Source organism: Cibotium barometz, chromosome 6 (genome assembly GCF_041138505.1).
Source record: "Cibotium barometz isolate CiBa-2024 chromosome 6, ASM4113850v1, whole genome shotgun sequence".
NCBI lineage: Eukaryota > Viridiplantae > Streptophyta > Polypodiopsida > Cyatheales > Cibotiaceae > Cibotium > Cibotium barometz.
In genome coordinates, this window is record NC_141051.1 from 37,623,386 (window position 1) to 37,643,519 (window position 20,134).

A 20,134-nucleotide genomic window follows, 5' to 3' on the forward strand; every position below is an offset into this window, starting at 1 on the left:
TTTTTGCTAATTACCTACTAATCCTGATTAATTCACTAATGGGCTCATAAATCTGGTTGATTCTAGGCATGGCTCTGATACCATGTTGAAATTTGAGCTAAATGATGAGCTATGGTGGATCAAACACTAGAATCAACATAATTAACAAAGTGATTAGCAAGTGATTAAGACGTAATTAGTGAATAATTAGCACATAGATTAATGTAGGCATGGATACTCAAAAACCAGCAAATTCTCATTAGGGCTATGCCTCAATTTATAGTGTTTACATCAAGCATCAAATCCCATTGATTTCTCCATGATTCACTCCCTGAATATCTCCACCTCTTGCCTGATTCTCTCCACCTCTTCTCTTTTCCCTGATTATCTCCCAGAATAACTCCACACTCCTAAATTCCCTCATGCTACCCATTATTCTCTCCCAATAGATTCTCTTTTCCCTGATTATCTCCCAGAATAACTCCACACTCCTAAATTCCCTCATGCTACCCATTATTCTCTCCCAATAGATTCTCCTAACCTTTTCACAGGTTCTTTCACAATTACATCTCCTCTTTTTTACAGCCTCTATCCAAGAGCTTGTTCCCACACACACCCTATTCACTTGTATATTTCAACATGGATATGGATGTGAATATATGATATGTGATGTGAAGGAATCTGAAGTGAAGAGATGGAAAATGATGTGATTGGATGAGTACACATATAAATGGATTGTGGAATAAGTAATGTGGATTAATGAGGGATAATCTAAAAAAATGAGAGTTAATATAGAAATTGTATTTGTAAACTGTTTGTAAACTGTTTGTAAATGGCTGTTTTATGTCAAGAATGCTGGGGAAGCATTTTTACCGTCTTGTGATTAAGGTCGTGGAGACCTAACTGATAAAGTTGCAACTGCTGACGGAGAGTCAATGGAGGAAGTCTCGCATAGCAAGGTCGACCGAGGTCTTGACCAGCCTCGGTTCGATTAAAATGGTGAGCTTCCGGTACGGTGGATGAGGGACCAAGGAAGCGGCCTATGAGTGAAGCGATAGGTCACCTGCGAAGGATCCTAGAGGGTGCTGACCATACGGTGCTCGGACTCTGGGTCGCCTAGGATACCCACGCGTGCGTCGAGGAAGATATTGGAACAAGAAGTAAGAGTTGTTTTCTGAAATCGGGCATGGATCTCGTTGATTGACCTTGCTGGTCTTCAATGGATGAGTCCATGGCTCTTTTTATGGTGGTTGATCTTGCTGATCTTCAACGAGAGTCCATCTTGATTTTTATAAGTGATTATATTGCCGAGTATTATGGGCTAGGAACTATTGAAAAGGCCCCTGTGTGGACAGGTGGTGAGCGTTCTAGTTGCCAATGATGCCATAGATACTCTGATGAAGGAATGATTGGAAATTATGAATCAACCGGATAAATTGGAAGATTATGATCAGTGGTACTATGGTTTCATTATGGGCTAGGAACTATTGAAAAGGCCCCTGTGTGGACAGGTGGTGAGCGTTCTAGTTGCCAATGATGCCATAGATACTCTGATGAAGGAATGATTGGAAATTATGAATCAACCGGATAAATTGGAAGATTATGATCAGTGGTACTATGGTTTCATTAAAGGATTGTTTTAAAGTTAGCTGATGCTAAGAAAAAGGCAATTTCATATTGGGTGTGTAAGTGGTGTGGCTAGTTTTATGTTTGCATGAACCTCCAGCTAGGGGGTCTTGGAACTCTTTTCCTTGGTACCCGGGACAAAACCTGTGAGGTCCCCTTATTCCCACCGAGCAACGGATTCGGGTACTAGCAGCGGAAGTAGCACTTCTCGCGCGGGACAGGGGTCCCACATTCGGGGCCTCGCCCACGGATATCCGGACAAGAGACTAATCCGTCGGTTTTTCCAAAACCGAACCCGGAAAAAACTTCCCTTACCGGAAAGCACGGGCGATTCCACCAGGATAATTTTTTTCTCTAACGAAGACAAGATCATTTCTGATCAAGCTGATCCAATTGTATCTTCAAGATACTAGATCAGATCAAGGAAGAAACTTGCACTTGGATCATTGGGATCAACGCTTTTTTCCCCATTCAAGAGGCACAGCCGTTGATTCCTATCCATAGAACAATTACTGTCCGGGATTTACTTTATCTATCGTATTAACAAAAGTTGAGTCTCGATTTACGGATCCATCAGTCCAGCCTAACCCCATCCGATCCCATGGGTTAGCCAACCGCCCAACCACTGTAGTGATGGGATCCAATTTGGAATTTGGTTAGGTTTTGTCCCGGGTACCAAGGAAAAGAGTTCCAAGGCCCCCTAGCCGGAAGTTCATGCAAACATAAAATTAGGCACACCACTTACACACCCAATATGAAATTGCCTTATTCTTAGCATCAGCTAGCTTTAAAACAATCCTTTAAGGAAACCATAGTACCACTGATCACAGTCTTCCAAATTATCCGGTTGATTCTCAAATTTCCCATCATTCCTTCATCATCAAAGTATCTATGGCATCATTGGCAACTAGAACGCTCACCACCTGTCCACTCAGAGGCCGTTTCCATAGTTCCTAGCCCATAATACTCGGCAATATAATCACTTATCAAGATGGACTCTCGTTGAAGATCAGCAAGATCAACCAACAGATCCATATAAAAGAGCCATGGACTCATCCGTTGAGGACCAGCAAGGTCAGTCAACCAGATCCATGCCCGGTTTCACAAAACAACTCTTACTCCTTGTTCCAATATCTTCCTCGACGCACGCGTGGGTATCCTAGGCGACCCAGAGCCCGAGCACCGTATGGTCAGCACCCTCTAGGATCCTTCGCAGGTGACCTAGCGCTTCACTCATAGGCCGCTTCCTTGGTCCCTCATCCACCGTACCGGAAGCTCACCATTTTAATCGAACCGAGGCTGGTCAAGACCTCGGTCGACCTTGCTACGCGAGACGTCCTCCATTGACTCTCCGTCAGCAGTTGCAACTTTATCAGTTAGGTCTCCACGACCTTAATCACAAGACGGTCAAAATGCTTCCCCAGCATTCTTGACATAAAACAGCCATTTACAAACAGTTTACAAATACAGTTTCTATATTAACTCTCATTTTTCCACATTATCCCTCATTAATCCAATCCATTACTTATTCCACATTCCATGTATATGTGTACTCATCCAATCACCTCATTTTCCATCTCTTCACTTCAGATTCCTTCACATCACATATCATATATTCACATCCATATCCACATCCATACATCCACATCCACATCCACATTCACATCCATACATCCACATCTACATGCTTATCTCCATTTTCACATCCTCATTTATACATCCACATCCCATATCCACATTCATACATACACATCCATATCCACATCCACATCCACATCCACATTCACATCCATGCATCCACATCTACATGCTTACCTCCATTTTCACATCCTCATTTATACATCCACATCCCATATCCACATTCATACATACACATCCATACATCCACATCTACATCCACATACATACATACATCCACATCCACATTCCACATTCACATCTACATTCACATTCACATACATCCACATCCACATTCCCATACATCCACATCTATACATCCACATTCCACATTCACATCTACATTCACATTCACATACATCCACATCTATATTCACATTCACATACATCCACATCTATATTCACATTCACATACATCCACATACATATTCACATTCACATACATCCACATCCCCATTCCCCTTCACATCTATATATCCACATCTACATCCACATCTACATCCACATGCATACATACATCCACAACCACATTCCACATTCACATCTATACATCCACATCTACATCCACATTCACATACATCCACATCCACATTTCCATTCACATCTATACATCCACATCCATTCACATCTATACATCCACATTTCCATTCACATCTATACATCCACATCCATTCACATCTATACATCCACATCTACATCCACATTTACATCTATGCATATACATCTTCATGCATATATCCATTTTCATGTTCATACATCCACACTCCCATCTCCACATCCACACATCCACATACATATATCCATTTTCACATTCCCATTTATGTAACCCCATATACCTTCACATCTAATCTTTTACATCACATCCATTCTCGCCCTATCACAACCCATATACATCTTATCCTATCACATACACTTCTTACCTCATCCCCCCATACACATCTTAATTCATCTTATCACATCCTAACTTATTTCATAAGCATCTTATCACCTCTTATCACACCTCTTATCACATCCTATCACTTTCCATACGCATCTTATCAATTCTTATCACATCTCATACACCTCTTATCACATCTTATCACATTTCATATCTTTTTTTTTTTAAAAAGAGAATTCTTTTATTTGATATAAGATTTCTCTACACATTTATTTATACATAAATTCTATTTAAGGAGACTAACACTTTCGAAATTAAAATCAATCTTTTATGCATCTTCTTATGCATAATTTCAATTTGGTAGGGAATTATACTTTTAGAATAAAAGAATTTCTCTTATGCATCTAAGTTAAGCATAAAATCCATTTATGAGGAAAATCACACTTTTAGTATAAAAAGAATATCTTTTATGCATACCTATATGCATGAAATCCAATATGATAAAAGTAACACTTTTGATATAAAAATTTTTCCTTTATGCATACTTCTATGCATGAAAATTAAAAATGATAAAAGTAACACTTTTGATATAAAAATTTTCCTTTATGCATACTTCTATGCATGAAAATTAAAAATGGTAAAAGTAACACTTTTAATATAAAAAATTATCTTTTATGCATACTTCTATGCATGAAAATTAAAAATGATAAAAGTAACACTTTTGATATAAAAAATTTTCCTTTATGCATACTTCTATGCATGAAAATTAAAAATGATAAAAGTAACACTTTTGATATAAAAATTTTCCTTTATGCGTACTTCTATGCATGAAAATTAAAAATGATAAAAATAACACTTTTGATATAAAAATTTATCCATTATGCATAATATTAAAATTCAATTTCTCCATGATTGTAATGAAATTCTTTCAATTAATCTAGGATGATAATTCCTAGAATATGGTAGGAAGTCCTCTTTTTATGCTTTGAATGAGATTATTTTATGCATAATTTTTATAAAAATTTTGCCATAGCTCCGCTGCTATGACTGATAAATCTCAATTTTTCTAAGGGATAAAGCTTATCATTAAGAAAATAATTAAAATGATCTCTAATTGGATTATCAATCCATAATGGATTGAATCATTAATATACATAAACTAAAAGCATAGAAAAAAGCCATTAATTTGGCCTCAAGCATAGCTTAATCTTGGGTTAAGGAAAAGCTTTATGAAAAGCTTGATTTGGATTGAGAATGGTTCATGAGTATGACCATTTCTTGAGTGAGAGAGAGAATTTACATAAAAATCATTAGAATTTAAACATAAATGAAAATTAACTTCAATAGCATTATGTAACTCTTCACTACTATTCAAACTTCAATAGCATTAAAAAAAAACCATACCAATTAAACTTCTCAAGCTTGAGAGGGGTTGAGAAGAGAGAAACATTGAAAAATTATAGAAAGATCAATATTCACTAATTACCTTACAACTTGCTTGATTCTTTGTTCACGGTAGAGGCCCCCAACCAATCAATTGGTTAAGTATGTTGATGGAGCCACTAATAGGGATTGAAGAAAGAGGGAAGCTCCAAAAACTAGTGAATTATTAAATGAATTCACAGTTCTTGGCTTAGGTGGAGTAGAGTAACGATGCATAAACACTATCTCTTTTTCAACAAGGGGAAGGCTTCTATTTATAGGAAAAATTGAGCTCCTAACCAAACAAACTGATTCTAGAATTTTTTAAATCAGTTTGGTCAATATTTGACCATTTTTAGGTCAGTTAAGCTAACTTTTTGGAACTAGACTTGAATGAGGAGAGAGGAGAGATGAAATATCTCAATTTTTATGAGTTTAAAACTCATTCAAGCATGTGAATTATGCACCTCCTTTAAAGAATTCCCCTTCCTTACATATGTCATATTTTTAATATTGCTCATAGTTTTTTACTAATAATCCTTGTACATTTTCAACTCTTCATCTTATGTGAAATATGCACCTCCTTTAAAGAATTCCCCTTCCTTACATATGTCATATTTTTAATATTGCTCATAGTTTTTTACTAATAATCCTTGTACATTTTCAACTCTTCATCTTATGTGAAATATGCACCTCCTTTAAAGAATTCCCCTTCCTTACATATGTCATATTTTTAATATTGCTCATAGTTTTTTACTAATAATCCTTGTACATTTTCAACTCTTCACCTCATGTGAGCATTTACTCATTTTTGGGTATTTTCTTTTTACAAGTTGGATTTATCTCCTCCCTACACATGGATTGATGCTATTGGTCCATAGGAACCTTAATTGGACCATAGTCTAAAGATTTCTGAAAATCTAGACCCTTAGACTAAGGTTCTTTATACCTATTTCCAATTAATTCCAATTGCACATTGGAAAATTCTTTTTGAATTTCTGTTTCAGGGGAACTCATCTGAATTATAAGAGATATTTTTCTATCCAAAAATATTCAAAATCTGAATATTCTCTCTCTAGAATAATTTTTCTCTCTCTAGGCTAAAATAGTTAGCAACAGGGTCTTTATATTTCTGAAGAGGGTTGATTACAGGAGAAGATACTAGACATCAAAAAGGGGATGGGGGAGGAATCTTACATTCTACCCCACTTAAAAAACGCGAGATGTCCTCATCTCGCAACTTGTGATAATTTCGCAAGATTCACGAATATGAGACTTAGAAAAAAATTTAATCAAGATTAACCACCAAGATAAGTCTTAAAGAGAGCAAGATTCAAAATACGAACAAGATTTAAACTTTATTCATTCTCGGAACTTATACAGTAAAGATAGAGGAACTCTTTACACTTCCATAAGCCCGTCCATCATATGGTCACAAAAGCAGTCCTCACAAGCTGCACAAGTATAAGGTAACTCATCTATGGGAATGATTCTGTGGGTTATTGCTGCGCCTATCTCAGTGGTATGAGGTGTTCTAACAAAAGGACCTCTGAGAGGCAAGCCAAAAACGGGGTAAAGGCATATCTTCTCATGAGGAAGAAAACACGCCAGTAAGAAGACCCGCTCAGAAAACCCAGGATGCCTTGATCTCATGACGCAGTAGTATCGGGGACCCAAACCCAAAGCTTCAATAACCATGGCCAAGCGGACATTGTTACGAAAGTGCTGCTGACCCCAGGGTGTTACCCTAGTTATGTTTTGATAGGTCCGCCATTTGGTTTGCGCTACAGAAGTTCCCAAGTGAGGGAAAAGTGAGCGCTCATACTGCTCTATAAAATCCTTCTTCACAGATTCACTTGCGTCTTGAAGGTGAGGAATCATTATGGATAAAACTAGTTCTTGTTGCCAAGCCATGAAGGAGATTAAGAAAGAAAGGAGATCGATGGAAGTAAGATTACTGTGAGCGACAAGTAAAAGTTACGACTTATATAAAGGAAGGAGCTAGCGTAACTTAGAAGCCAACGGTAACTTGCCACTGAAGTTTTACCGTCTTTCCATGATTTGGGTTTGACACATTTTTCTATAGAAGGCATTAAGAATTTTGAGATGAAGAGATAAAAGAAGCTTGTAGGCTAAGTCACCTACTTTCATTGAATTCAGATATAAGGCTCACAATATCTGGGGGATAACTTCTTAAACTCCCCAATAGATAAAGAACTTCTTTTGGGCCGTACTCGAATGAAAACCAAAACCTTGGTATCCAAAACACCGATTTTCACTTCTGAACTCATTGTTCTGAATCCTTAAAATAGGCGTGACTCCTGAGAAGTATTCTAGGAAAAGGGTCTTCCTTTTTTTTTAAACAGAAACTTTCTTTTATTTTAGAGAGGGAATAATTATAAGATCAGAAAGGGAGATTCTTACTCCTGTATACCTCGAAGGTTGGGGAGGAATCTTACATTCTACCCCACTTAAAAAGTGCGAGATGTCCTCATCTCGCAAGGTAGAGGATAGCTCTTTTTCTTAAGATCCAATTTTATTCTGGGGTTCCTTATATTCTGGTCAACCCAACAGAACACTAGGATAAATATCCCTTATATAGAACTCATCATTAAATAACAATTCATTCAGATTATATCATTCATATCTTTAACATGATAATGGTCCATTAGACCGAAAAGTTTCCTTCGGAACATTCCTCCACGGAAATTCAGTCAAGCAAGTCCTCAATTTGACATCCCTTAACTTGATCTACCGATCAAGTATTAACAGCAGCAATCTGACAGCACAACCCACTAATCTCATAGTGATTTGCTGAATTCATTATCATCATTCTAGTTATGAATATCATCACAGGGACTCGTCCCATTCTCCCTCATTGTGGTTTCATTATATTTCAACTAATTTTTAAAAATCATCATTTTTCAATCAGAATTTTTAATCAGAATCCAAATCAATTTATCCATTCTCAAACAGAATTAAAAATCATATCAACCACATTCGAAATCATCATCTGGATAGCATTAACGCTTATAATTTCAAGTCTTAGATTTACTCGTATATACTGTCGGTAAAGAGCTGCAGTTATACCCTCGGTATATACGGATAGTCATGATACTCGAAACTATAAGGTAAATACCATCATGTCTAGGTCTCAAGCAAGTCAGGGTTCCATACGATTGCGGTTCTTCCAATTGAAGACCCAATTACTAATTTACGAATTTCAATTTGAATTAACAATTTGTATGAATTATATCAAACAATTACAACCTTTTTGTGCGTCTTGATAAACTTTTGACATAATTTGCTCCTCAGTTGATCTTATTGGAGATCTATGACTTAAGTCTGATAAATAGATTTTTCTTTATCCGATCGTCCGTAAAAAAAACATTTGTATATTTATATACAAGTTGCAATAATTACATAGAATGGCTCGGCTCCAAAATTCAAAATCTCTTCGAGAGACGTATAAGACGACGGTACTGGGCCATAGTCATGCCCTGTTACATAAGTTCTCTAACTGCAAAGGAAGTTATTATTTTCTCCTTAGGGATAAATCGACTAAGGAGTCTATAAATTTGACATGAAAGTCTGAAATTTCGAGGTGTCGAATGATATAGAATGACACCACGCACCATTTTCAGCTTTAACAGGATCATAGTCAATGAGAGATTCTGCCACAGCATTGTACGGCGGTTGCAATGGGCGTGGACATATTGCCCTGCAACCCACTTATGTTGTATTCTCTCCACTGGGGTAGGAAAATATAAATCCGTGAAATGGCGTGCAAGTCTTACTCGGCTTGTTTGAGTTGAAGCGGAAGAGATGAGATGCTCGAAGGCAAATGCAATCATATCTTGAGACTGGGTGAGGTCGGGAATACCAGATAAATGTGGAACTTCCATCTATAAAAACAATTTCTTTGATTAAAATTTCTTCATTAAAGAAGCTTACGGGATGAAAATACATTATGAAAATGCTGTTTCTGAATTCTTATTACCAATTTCAGATAAGAATTTAATTATCTTTATTAGCTTTCAAAAGCTGCTCTGATACCAACTGTGAGGTCCCCTTGTTCCCACCGAGCAACGGATTCGGGTACTAGCAGCGGAAGTAGCACTTCTCGCGCGGGACAGGGGTCCCACATTCGGGGCCTCGCCCACGGATATCCGGACAAGAGACTAATCCGTCGGTTTTTCCAAAACCGAACCCGGAAAAAACTTCCCTTACCGGAAAGCACGGGCGATTCCACCAGGATAATTTTTTTCTCTAACGAAGACAAGATCATTTCTGATCAAGCTGATCCAATTGTATCTTCAAGATACTAGATCAGATCAAGGAAGAAACTTGCACTTGGATCATTGGGATCAACGCTTTTTTCCCCATTCAAGAGGCACAGCCGTTGATTCCTATCCATAGAACAATTACTGTCCGGGATTTACTTTATCTATCGTATTAACAAAAGTTGAGTCTCGATTTACGGATCCATCAGTCCAGCCTAACCCCATCCGATCCCATGGGTTAGCCAACCGCCCAACCACTGTAGTGATGGGATCCAATTTGGAATTTGGTTAGGTTTTGTCCCGGGTACCAAGGAAAAGAGTTCCAAGGCCCCCTAGCCGGAAGTTCATGCAAACATAAAATTAGGCACACCACTTACACACCCAATATGAAATTGCCTTATTCTTAGCATCAGCTAGCTTTAAAACAATCCTTTAAGGAAACCATAGTACCACTGATCACAGTCTTCCAAATTATCCGGTTGATTCTCAAATTTCCCATCATTCCTTCATCATCAAAGTATCTATGGCATCATTGGCAACTAGAACGCTCACCACCTGTCCACTCAGAGGCCGTTTCCATAGTTCCTAGCCCATAATACTCGGCAATATAATCACTTATCAAGATGGACTCTCGTTGAAGATCAGCAAGATCAACCAACAGATCCATATAAAAGAGCCATGGACTCATCCGTTGAGGACCAGCAAGGTCAGTCAACCAGATCCATGCCCGGTTTCACAAAACAACTCTTACTCCTTGTTCCAATATCTTCCTCGACGCACGCGTGGGTATCCTAGGCGACCCAGAGCCCGAGCACCGTATGGTCAGCACCCTCTAGGATCCTTCGCAGGTGACCTAGCGCTTCACTCATAGGCCGCTTCCTTGGTCCCTCATCCACCGTACCGGAAGCTCACCATTTTAATCGAACCGAGGCTGGTCAAGACCTCGGTCGACCTTGCTACGAGAGACGTCCTCCATTGACTCTCCGTCACAGCAGTTGCAACTTTATCAGTTAGGTCTCCACGACCTTAATCACAAGATGGTCAAAATGCTTCCCCAGCATTCTTGACATAAAACAGCCATTTACAAACAGTTTACAAATACAGTTTCTATATTAACTCTCATTTTTCCACATTATCCCTCATTAATCCAATCCATTACTTATTCCACATTCCATGTATATGTGTACTCATCCAATCACCTCATTTTCCATCTCTTCACTTCAAATTCCTTCACATCACATATCATATATTCACATCCATATCCACATCCATACATCCACATCCACATCCACATTCACATCCATACATCCACATCTACATGCTTATCTCCATTTTCACATCCTCATTTATACATCCACATCCCATATCCACATTCATACATACACATCCATATCCACATCCACATCCACATCCACATCCACATTCACATCCATGCATCCACATCTACATGCTTACCTCCATTTTCACATCCTCATTTATACATCCACATCCCATATCCACATTCATACATACACATCCATACATCCACATCTACATCCACATACATACATACATCCACATCCACATTCCACATTCACATCTACATTCACATTCACATACATCCACATCCACATTCCCATACATCCACATCTATACATCCACATTCCACATTCACATCTACATTCACATTCACATACATCCACATCTATATTCACATTCACATACATCCACATCTATATTCACATTCACATACATCCACATACATATTCACATTCACATACATCCACATCCCCATTCCCCTTCACATCTATATATCCACATCTACATCCACATCTACATCCACATGCATACATACATCCACAACCACATTCCACATTCACATCTATACATCCACATCTACATCCACATTCACATACATCCACATCCACATTTCCATTCACATCTATACATCCACATCCATTCACATCTATACATCCACATTTCCATTCACATCTATACATCCACATCCATTCACATCTATACATCCACATCTACATCCACATTTACATCTATGCATATACATCTTCATGCATATATCCATTTTCATGTTCATACATCCACACTCCCATCTCCACATCCACACATCCACATACATATATCCATTTTCACATTCCCATTTATATAACCCCATATACCTTCACATCTAATCTTTTACATCACATCCATTCTCGCCCTATCACAACCCATATACATCTTATCCTATCACATACACTTCTTACCTCATCCCCCCATACACATCTTAATTCATCTTATCACATCCTAACTTATTTCATAAGCATCTTATCACCTCTTATCACACCTCTTATCACATCCTATCACTTTCCATACGCATCTTATCAATTCTTATCACATCTCATACACCTCTTATCACATCTTATCACATTTCATATCTTTTTTTTTTTAAAAAGAGAATTCTTTTATTTGATATAAGATTTCTCTACACATTTATTTATACATAAATTCTATTTAAGGAGACTAACACTTTCGAAATTAAAATCAATCTTTTATGCATCTTCTTATGCATAATTTCAATTTGGTAGGGAATTATACTTTTAGAATAAAAGAATTTCTCTTATGCATCTAAGTTAAGCATAAAATCCATTTATGAGGAAAATCACACTTTTAGTATAAAAAGAATATCTTTTATGCATACCTATATGCATGAAATCCAATATGATAAAAGTAACACTTTTGATATAAAAATTTTTCCTTTATGCATACTTCTATGCATGAAAATTAAAAATGATAAAAGTAACACTTTTGATATAAAAATTTTCCTTTATGCATACTTCTATGCATGAAAATTAAAAATGGTAAAAGTAACACTTTTAATATAAAAAATTATCTTTTATGCATACTTCTATGCATGAAAATTAAAAATGATAAAAGTAACACTTTTGATATAAAAAATTTTCCTTTATGCATACTTCTATGCATGAAAATTAAAAATGATAAAAGTAACACTTTTGATATAAAAATTTTCCTTTATGCGTACTTCTATGCATGAAAATTAAAAATGATAAAAATAACACTTTTGATATAAAAATTTATCCATTATGCATAATATTAAAATTCAATTTCTCCATGATTGTAATGAAATTCTTTCAATTAATCTAGGATGATAATTCCTAGAATATGGTAGGAAGTCCTCTTTTTATGCTTTGAATGAGATTATTTTATGCATAATTTTTATAAAAATTTTGCCATAGCTCCGCTGCTATGACTGATAAATCTCAATTTTTCTAAGGGATAAAGCTTATCATTAAGAAAATAATTAAAATGATCTCTAATTGGATTATCAATCCATAATGGATTGAATCATTAATATACATAAACTAAAAGCATAGAAAAAAGCCATTAATTTGGCCTCAAGCATAGCTTAATCTTGGGTTAAGGAAAAGCTTTATGAAAAGCTTGATTTGGATTGAGAATGGTTCATGAGTATGACCATTTCTTGAGTGAGAGAGAGAATTTACATAAAAATCATTAGAATTTAAACATAAATGAAAATTAACTTCAATAGCATTATGTAACTCTTCACTACTATTCAAACTTCAATAGCATTAAAAAAAAAACCATACCAATTAAACTTCTCAAGCTTGAGAGGGGTTGAGAAGAGAGAAACATTGAAAAATTATAGAAAGATCAATATTCACTAATTACCTTACAACTTGCTTGATTCTTTGTTCACGGTAGAGGCCCCCAACCAATCAATTGGTTAAGTATGTTGATGGAGCCACTAATAGGGATTGAAGAAAGAGGGAAGCTCCAAAAACTAGTGAATTATTAAATGAATTCACAGTTCTTGGCTTAGGTGGAGTAGAGTAACGATGCATAAACACTATCTCTTTTTCAACAAGGGGAAGGCTTCTATTTATAGGAAAAATTGAGCTCCTAACCAAACAAACTGATTCTAGAATTTTCTAAATCAGTTTGGTCAATATTTGACCATTTTTAGGTCAGTTAAGCTAACTTTTTGGAACTAGACTTGAATGAGGAGAGAGGAGAGATGAAATATGTCAATTTTTATGAGTTTAAAACTCATTCAAGCATGTGAATTATGCACCTCCTTTAAAGAATTCCCCTTCCTTACATATGTCATATTTGTAATATTACTCATAGTTTTTTACTAATAATCCTTGTACATTTTCAACTCTTCATCTTATGTGAAATATGCACCTCCTTTAAAGAATTCCCCTTCCTTACATATGTCATATTTTTAATATTGCTCATAGTTTTTTACTAATAATCCTTGTACATTTTCAACTCTTCATCTTATGTGAAATATGCACCTCCTTTAAAGAATTCCCCTTCCTTACATATGTCATATTTTTAATATTGCTCATAGTTTTTTACTAATAATCCTTGTACATTTTCAACTCTTCACCTCATGTGAGCATTTACTCATTTTTGGGTATTTTCTTTTTACAAGTTGGATTTATCTCCTCCCTACACATGGATTGATGCTATTGGTCCATAGGAACCTTAATTGGACCATAGTCTAAAGATTTCTGAAAATCTAGACCCTTAGACTAAGGTTCTTTATACCTATTTCCAATTAATTCCAATTGCACATTGGAAAATTCTTTTTCAATTTCTGTTTCAGGGGAACTCATCTGAATTATAAGAGATATTTTTCTATCCAAAAATATTCAAAATCTGAATATTCTCTCTCTAGAATAATTTTTCTCTCTCTAGGCTAAAATAGTTAGCAACAGGGTCTTTATATTTCTGAAGAGGGTTGATTACAGGAGAAGATACTAGACATCAAAAAGGGGATGGGGGAGGAATCTTACAAAACCTAACCAAATTCCAAAATTGGATCCCATCACTACAGTGGTTGGGCGGTTGGCTAACCCATGGGATCGGATGGGGTTAGGCTGGACTGATGGATCCATAAATCGAGACTCAATTTTCGTTATTACGATAGATGAAGTAAGTCCTGGATAGTAATTGTTCTATGGATAGGAATCAACGATCGGCTGTGCCTCTTAATGGGGAAAAAAGCGTTGATCCCAATGATCCAAGTGCAAGTTTCTTCCTTGATCTGATCGAGTATCTTTATAGGTGCAGTCGGATCAGTTTGATCACTATTAATGGTCTTGACTACGTTAGAGTAAAAAGTTATCCTGGTGGAATCGCCCGTGCTTTCCGGTTAAGGGAAGTTTTTTCGGGTTCGGTTTTGGAAAAACCGACGGATTAGTCTCTTGTCCGGATATCCGTGGACGAGGCCCCAAGTGTGGGACCCTGCCCCGCACATGAAGTGCTACTTCCGCTGCTAGTACCCTGAATCCATTGCGCGGTGGGGACAGGGATCTCACAGTTGGTATCAGAGCATTTGGCTAATAAAGATCAACTGAGAAACCAAATATGTCAAAAATTTATCAAGAAGCACAAAAAGGTTATAATTGTGTGATATAATTCATACAATTTGATATTTAAACTGCAATTCGTAATTTGGTAATTGGGTCTTCAGATGGAAATACCGTAATTATATAGAATCCCTGACTTGCTTGAGGCCGAGATATGATGGTATTTACCTTATAATTCCAAGGACCATGACTACCCGTATATACTGAGATATGATGGTATTTACCTTATAATTCCAAGGACCATGACTACCCGTATATACCGAGAGTATACTGCAGCTCTTTACTGACAGTATATACGAGTAAAACTAAGACTTGAAATTATAAGTGTTATTGCTATCCAGAGGATGATTTCGAATGTGGTTGATATGATTTTTAATTCTGTTTGAGAATTGATGAATTGAATTGGATTCTGATTGAAAAATGATGATCCGTGAAATTTGGTTGAAATGTAATAAGCTGAGCGAAACCTCAATGAGGATGAATGGGACGAGTCCCTGTGATGATATTCATAACTAGAATGATGATAATGATTTCAGCAAATCACTATGAGATTAGTGGGTTGTGCTGTTAGATTGCTACTGTTAACACTTGTTGACCGGTAGATCAAGTTAAGGGATGACAAATTGAGAACTTGCTTAACTAATATTTCCCGGGGAGGAATGTTCAGAAGGTATTCTGTTGGGTTGACCAGAATATAAGGAACCCCAGAATAAAATTCATCTTAAGAAAAAGAGTTGTTCTCTTCCTACGAGATGAGGACATCTCGCGCTTTTTTCTAAGTGGGGTAGAATGTAAGAATTCTCCCCAGTTTTTGAGGTATTCAAAAATAAGAATCTCCTCTCTAATCTTATAACTATTCTCTCTCTAATATATAAATTTTTGACAGAATCATGAGACGAGGAAACCGTAGCCGTCAGCACAGCCAGACCCTCTCACTGAAGATAACGAACTTGATCCTGATGTTCGCAAGGCTCTTCATAGGACTCAGCCAGGACCCTTCAAAGGAGAAGGGGAGAACCTGGGTGAGACTGTGGAGAAATGGGTGGAAGCCATGGAAGAGTATTTTGACATCACAGGTTATAATGAGCTGAGCAAAATAGCTCTTGGCCGGTTGAAAATAGTGGAAACAGCCAGGGTAGCATGGAGGAACCACTGTGACACCAACCGTCTAAATAGAAATACTCAATCTTGGAATGACCTAAAAACCTATTTGAGAAAGAGATTTTGTCCCCCTGGATTTTTGGAAACCAAAATGAACGAATTTTTAGAACTAAAGCAGGAGAACAAAACCATTGAAGAATATCACCAGGCCTTTGCTCTTCTACTCCAATACTCACCACCTCTAGATGAAGAACAGCTCATGGCCAGGTTCATTCGGGCAATGAACGAACCTTTGGACACACTGGTCAAGAATGCCAAACCCGTGTCCATGGCTGAAGCAGTAAAAATGGCAAAGGATTTTGCCAAAGCCTTTGTAGTAAAAGTCCCGCCAAAGCCTGCACCCTCTAACTTTAAAAGATTCCAAGCCCAGGAAGGTACTTCAAACTTTCCATCCCCAAAGAGACAGCAAGGACCGATTCAGAATCAAGGTGCAGGAAGATTCCAAAGTGAAGGAAGATCCTTCCCCCAGAATACTTTCTCAGGAGGACCATCTATTTTAAGGATGCAAAACAATGAGCCCAGAAGTGAGAACCGGTGTTTTGGATGCCAAGGTTTTGGTCATCAGTTAAAAGACTGCCCAACTCCTGCCATGTCAAGGGAACAGGGAAGTCTAGGACCCCGAATTCAGAGACCAATTCCTTCATACCAGTCTAATCAGGGTCCGTCTCGCCCAAGCCAGGGTAACCCCAGAAGAACTCCAAATAAACCATCTGCCTCTACCCAGAGTAACCTCATGACTCCTTTCCAGAACAGGGGCAACCAAAGAGAAAGAATTCCACCTCAGACTGCAGCAGCCAGAGCAGTCACAATTTCAGAAGAAGTAGAAGAGGAAAGAAGGGCACATCTTTACTGCAATTGAAAAACCAAGGGCTTAACCGACAGTTCTCAAGTCATCCATACTCCAGCAGGATACCAGGGAAAAATCGACCGTCCACTTCCAAGGCGTAACGTTGAATGTAATTGAAGAAGAAGAAGATGATGAAAGAGATCATACTCCACCTGCGAGATGAGGACATCTCGCGTTTTCTAAGTGGGGTAGAATGTAAGATTCCTCTCCCAACCCCTTTTTGATGTCTAGTATCTTCCCCTGTAATCAATCCCTCTTCAGAAATATAAAGACCTTGTTTCTAACTATTTTAACCTAGAGAGAGAAAATATTCTAGAGAGAGAATATTCAGATTTTGAATATTTTTGGATAGAAAAATATCTCTTATAATTAAGATGAATTCCCCTGAAACAGAAATTCAAAAAGAATTTTCCAATGTGCAATTGGAATTAATTGAAAATGTGTATAAAGGACCTTAACCTAAGGGTCTAGATTTTCAGAAATTTTTGGATTATGGTCCAATTAAGGTTCCTATGGGCCAATAGCATCAATCCATGTGTAGAGAGGAGATAAATCCAATTTGTAAAAGAAGATACCCAAAAATTAGTAAATGCTCACATAAGATGAAGAGTTGAAAATGTACAAGGTTTAGTAGTAAAAAAATATGAGCAATATTAAAAATATGAGATATTTTGGGTATCCAAAAATGAGTAAATGCTCACATAAGATGAAGAGTTGAAAATGTACAAGGTTTATTAGTAAAAAACTATGAGCAATATTAAAAATATGAGATATTTTGGGTATAATGATTCCATTTTGACACATATGTAAGGAAGGGGAGTTCTTTAAAGGAGGTGCATAATTCACATAAGATGAAGAGTTGAAAATGTACAAGGTTTATTAGTAAAAAAACTATGACACATATGTAAGGAAGAGGAGTTCTTTAAAGGAGGTACATATTTCACATAAGATGAAGAGTTGAAAATATACAAGGTTTATTAGTAAAAAACTATGGGCAATATTAAAAATATGAGATATTTGGGTATAATGATTCCATTTTGACACATATGTAAGGAAGGGGAGTTCTTTAAAGGAGGTGCATATTTCACATGCTTGAATGAGTTGTAAACTCATAAAAATTGAGATATTTCATCTCTCCTCTCTCCTCATTCAAGTCTAGTTCCAAAAAGTTAGCTTAACTGACCTAAAAATGGTCAAAAATTGACCAAACTGATTTGGAAAATTCTAGAATCAGTTTGTTTGGTTAGGAGCTCAATTTTTCCTATAAATAGAAGCCTACCCCTTGTTGAAAAATATATAGTGTTTCTGCATCGTTACTCTACTCCACCTAAGCCAAGAACTGTGAATTCATTTAATAATTCACTAGTTTTTGGAGCTCCCCTCTTTCTTCAATCCCCATTGGTGGCTCCATCAACATACTTAACCAATTGATTGGTTGGGGGCCTCTATCGTGAACAAAGAATCAAGCAATTTGTAAGGTAATTAGTGAATTTTGATCATTTTCTATAATTTCTCAATGTTTCTCTCTTCTCAACCCCTCTCAAGCTTGAGAAGCTTAATTAGAATGGTTTTTGAATGTTATTGAAGTTAATTGATGAATGGTAGTGAAGAGTTACATAATTTGATGAATGCTATTGAAGTCAATTGATTAATGATAGTTAAGAATTACATAAATTTCTATTTATGCTTAATTCAAATGGTTTTTATGAAATTTCTCTCTCTCACTCAAGAAATGGTCATACTCATGACCCATTCTCAATCCAAATGAAGCTTTTCATAAAGCTTTTCCTTAATCCAAGATTAATCTATACTTGAGGTCAAATTCATAGTTTTTTTCTATGCTTTTAGTTTATGTATTTCATGAATATTAATGATTCAATCCATTATGGATTATTGATCCAATTAGGGATCATTCTAATTAATTCTTAATGATAAGCTTTATCCCTTAGAAAAAATTGAGATTTATCAGTCATAACAGCGGAGCTATGGCAAAATTTTTATAAAAATTACGCATAAAATAATTTCATTCAAAGCATGAAAAGAGGACTTCCTACCATATTCTAGGAATTATCATCCTAGATTAATTGAAGATATTCATAGAGAAATTGATTTTTATATTATGCATAATTGATTTTCATGCATAGAGGTATGCATAATAGATTATTATTTTAACATAAAAGTGTTACTTTTATCATAATTAGATTTCATGCATAGAGGTATGCATAAAAGATTATTATTTTAATGTAAAAGTGTTACTTTTAGCACAATTGAATTTCATGCATAGAAGTATGCATAAGAGTTGATTATTTTATTATAAAAGTGTTACTTTTATCACAATTGAATTTCATGCATAGAAGTGTGCATAAGAGTTGATTATTTTATTATAAAAGTGTTACTTTTATCATATTTGAATTTCATGCATAAAAGTTGATTATTTTATTATAAAAGTGTTACTTTTATCATATTTGGATTTCATGCATAGATGTATGCATAAAAGATGATTATTTTATTGTAAAAGTGTTACTTTTATCATAATTGGATTTCATGCATAGAGGTATGCATAAAAGTTGATTATTTTATTATAAAAGTGTGACTTTTATTATATTTGAATTTCATGCATAAAGGTATGCATAAAAGTTGATTATTTTATTTTAAAAGTGTGACTTTTATTATATTTGGATTTCATGCATAGAGGTATGCATAAAAGATATTCTTTTATACTAAAAGTGTGATTTTCATCATAAATGGATTTTATGCATAACTTAGATGCATAAGAGAAATTCTTTTATTCTAAAAGTGTAATTCCTACCAAATTGAATTTATGCATAAGAAGATGCATAAAAGATTGATTTTTACTTTGAAAGTATTAATC